The sequence below is a fragment of the Ruditapes philippinarum genome, unplaced genomic scaffold (assembly GCF_026571515.1).
Source record: "Ruditapes philippinarum isolate M1 unplaced genomic scaffold, ASM2657151v2 ctg7180_1_1_1_1, whole genome shotgun sequence".
Lineage (NCBI taxonomy): Eukaryota > Metazoa > Mollusca > Bivalvia > Venerida > Veneridae > Ruditapes > Ruditapes philippinarum.
Window position 1 is genome coordinate 42,374 of NW_026853580.1, and position 4,436 is coordinate 46,809.

Consider the following 4,436-nt stretch of genomic DNA (forward strand, 5'->3'; position numbering starts at 1 on the left):
TTTACATAAAATGTAGCGGAAATTTGACCAACCTGTCGCGATTAAAAAGTATGAAATTTCAATAAAAAACATGCACATTTGAGCTAAAAGCACGATAATACGAAAATTTAGCAGAATAAATCGAATATATGGTTGATGTCGGGATGGAGAAGGTTTATCCTGTTCGCTGCTTGCGAAAGTAAATCTTGGCTCACTCAAGCTCGCCAAGATACACTTTCTCGCCCACCGTAATAAACCTTCTCCATCACGACATCAACCATGTATTCTCTATAACATCTATGCAAAAAACCGTTATAATTATCAGAGATAAAGCTGATATGTTACCATAACTCTGTCATTGTTTGATAAACAAATATTCGCACTTTACATATGTGATTTGAAATTAAATCGACAAAAATCTTCATAAGTACCGTGCTTAGATATTTGTAAACCTATAATTAAATAAGATAGGCTAGAACAAATACTACTACAATCTTGAAAAGAAAGTTTATTCACCTGTTAAAAGGCTACGTTTCTATCTTTACTTTACCATTTTTTTCATTTGCCTTTGGCAGACGGTTGAATAAGAATTATGAAACAAATAATTATGTTCGTGTAACTTTATTTTACCGTTCTAGTGGTAACGACTCCATGTAACTAAACATTATAAAATCATTGAAATATGATTAACTATCTAGAAATGTTAAAACAAATACAAAACATATCCTATTTTTTAATCGGCTGCAAACAGCAATTCTATTTTGAACATGATTTGCGAGTTTGCAACAATAATATAGGATATTTGGATACAAGTGAGCTCTTATCTCTGTCTGACGTTTTGTTAAAAGTTGTAGAAATGAAATATCTATGAACAGAAGTGTAACAGTAAATAATTCAAATCGGGCGACTCGGTTTATTTATCACTTTTATGAGTGAAAACGTATAATGCAACATTGTTTGAGCCCACTAGCACGACTGTAGTTACAATCAATCCTCGACGCGAAATAACTTTTTAGCCACTGATCCCAAAAGACCAGAAAACATAACAACACACTATTCAATTTGAGGATTTAAAGCTTTAATTATCAGAAACAAAAGTAGAATTGAAATGCAATAAAATGGCTTATGAAATTTGTTTGGTGTATGTTTATTCTTATTAACAATTTTAACAATAACGATAAATATATGGATTAAGTACGCGCCATCAGAAATGTTTGATGAAAGAAATTTCTCAATGTTTGGAAGAGCAACTGCGACAGTTATCGGCACGTTAACGGTGAATTATATGCTGACTTAAAATTACGCATATTTAACATCTATTAATAGTTGTATTGAATAAACGGAGCCCCGTATTGTTTGTTCTTGATGACGTAACCGGTGCTTCGTAATAATTTGATAATGTGAAATCGACTTGTAACTTTACACAACGTGGCACCAATTATCGGCAGTGTGTGACAGTTATCGGCACTTTTAATTGATTTTTAATTAATGACAGTAATTTTTTTGCAAGGTAAGTTTGTGATTTTAATTAGCGGTATACAACACATGCACTTACAGTAGAATTTCAGTTGCATAAATAAATGCCTGACATGCTTCTTTTTCTTGTAGTCATGTCAATTCGTACCGGTATCATTTCGTACCCATTTTGACCGGTTCGGACCACCTGTTGAACGACCATTTTCATTTTATGAGATAGTTGTGTTAGTTAAAATAAATGTGTTTCTGTTCCATGATTTATGACATGTGTATTCATAAATAAAATATGAAAAACAAGATCAACAAGGAAAGGCGGCGTTCAATGAACGCAACCCCCATATGACCCAGCAACAAGAACTAATGGCAAGGAGCCCAGGCGGACCCCAAACATAAAGACTTAGAAAACATGTTTATTCAATGACTGCCACAGGCTACAATAATCCCTTATTGAAGTTTGAAACTTACGTGTTCAACAAAAAATAGTTACATGTTCTCTCAGTCATGTTGATTAATTACTTCTAAAATAATGTAAGAACCATTAAGTAAATTATGTCAGTACTGATATTTTAAAGTTTAAAAATAAATCACTTAACAGGCTTTTTGATTTTTAGGTGAGGGGCAATGTGTTATTAGTGAGCTCTATCCATGGATCACAAGTTCAGTACAAATTTCTGGAAAAGGTATGTTCATGATGAAGGATAATTAAAATGCTAAACAATACAATGATAAATTCTGAATTTATTTATTACTTGTATTTCTCAGGCAATACTTTTACTTCTCAGGCACACATTTCACACTGAAATGCGACCCCTTTTAATTCATTAGCATCTTTGCCATAAAATTCATCATCATCTACACACTCAATGTGCCACCAACGTGGACATGAGTCGCACCCAAGCCACTCATTTTCTTTGCCCTCACTGGACTTACACCCAGGACAGACCTCCCTTTCATCATAATCGCTTTCATCCATATAGGGCACATCACTATCACTTTTGTCATTTTTTTTGTTCTTTTGTTGGGCAAGTTTTATTTTCTGTTTTAGTTCTTGTTCTTTCTTCTTCCGGTCTTTATCTTCTTCTCTCTGTCTCTTCTGTTCTCTGTCTTCTCTCCCTTGAATCTTTGCTTTCTCTTCAAGTATTTTTTTTTCTTCCCTTTCTTTTAACATTTTTAATGTCTCTGACCCTGACAGTGCTTTAGGGTATTTCTTTTTTTCTTTATTTTAGGTTCAGGCACATGTAAAGTTTCAAAGGAAGGAGAAACATAGTTTTGATCACGTCTGGATACAGGCAAAACAACAGGGTTTGACACATCAAGGACAGTTTCTTGGCTAGGGGCTTCTACAACATCAGATGAATCACTACTTTGAGGGACAGCTGGGATGGAAGGCAGATTGGCAGAGGTCGGATTGGCAAGATTAGCAGAGGGCAGATTGACAGAGGGCAGATTAGCAATACTGGTAGAGGGAAGATTGGCAATATCGGCAGAGGGCAGGGTGGCAATGGCAGAGGGCAGATAGGCAATATCGGCAGAGGGCAAATTTGCTAACACAGTTTCTTTACATTTAGGACTTTGTGTCTCATTTTTCTTAAGGAATGGGTACTTAAACACTCCAGATATCTCTCTGGCACTCAAACTGCCCGGTAAACTCATTTTCCTAAAACGTATAAAAAAATTAATTAGACTGTTATTTGCTATTCAATGTGCCGATAACTGTCTCCCCGTCATTTTTTTACTGTTACAGTTATCGGCACCCATTTAAACCGGGAAGGGAATAAAAAATGCAATATTTAGTGGTCTTATACCTAGAACATATTCTTACAGGCGCCCAAAAGTTCAATAATTAAAAAAGACACTTTCTCATGTTTGATTTTTTATTCGAATATAAATAACATCAAAATGTGTAAGGATTGATTCTGCACAACTCTATCTTTTGTTTAATATCTTATTTTATTCTTTACTTTTCGATACGTACTAATTAATTACATCTTACATGAATGGCTATTGTCAATGTGAGAAACAAATCTTATAAATAAGTAACTATTGGACCAATGATTGCTACAAATAATATTCACAATTATTCTCCCTATAGTGATTGTTTGACAGGTAATGATGACAAATCTTTTATCAGAAGCATTCTGTCTATATAAATACAGCAGGATAATACGCCTTAAGCGGCTAGAAGCGTTAAAGCAGACTGAAGTGATCAGACCATATTAAGATCATTCCATTGGACAATAAAATAAGTGATAAAAATAGCATAAAATTTAATGTTATTAGAAGCGAAAATAAGTCATTTTATAAGATTAAGAATATTCGAAAACCATAAGCACGAATGTATATCCATGAAAAGATAATGAATAGTACATTTCTTTGTTTTATAGATTTTATCGACATTTTGTAATGAACAGTACCATTTTCTCATGTGACTAAACAGTATGTTTGCACATATGTATTTTGTATGTTTTTTATGATCATTGTAATATACATTATACCTTTTTCGACTTTAAGGAACAGATGTCTTAGATCAAAAAGTTGAATTGCAATTTTCTATACTTTCTGAAATGAACTATGGCTAGATTTGTAACGATGTTTCAATTTAAAGTATCAGATATAATACACGACTTGACCCTGTCCGATGGTCATAACTGAGTTGTACATAAAAGCAATAATTATTATTAATGATATCCAATACAAAGTGTTCTGATCTCTACCACCACCTGACCTATTTTAATGTCCTAGTAATTTTTTAGGCTTTTGTAAGTATGAAATACGATGTTACTGTCAAATATATTGGCCGAAATATGCAGTGGTTTATGAGATATTTGGAACAAACGAGGTAATCTATTTTAGCCTATCGCTAAAACTTATTTAATTGGCAAACTACGTGCCTTTGACAATTCTAAGTTCCTGTCATTGATTTAAATTTGTATGACTAAAGTTAAGAGTTTAAATGGGATTCTGAGATATGTCTTAAGGAA

General features: G+C 33.4%; 1 long non-coding RNA gene across 1 annotated transcript; it reads left to right on the top strand.

The window, feature by feature from the left end:
* Positions 1-1,392: 1,392 nt before the first annotated feature.
* LOC132737252 (uncharacterized) lies at positions 1,393-3,273 on the top strand. Its single transcript, XR_009626710.1, has 3 exons — positions 1,393-1,489; positions 2,067-2,135; positions 2,682-3,273. It is a non-coding gene; the product is annotated as an uncharacterized LOC132737252 (long non-coding RNA).
* Positions 3,274-4,436: the final 1,163 nt, after the last annotated feature.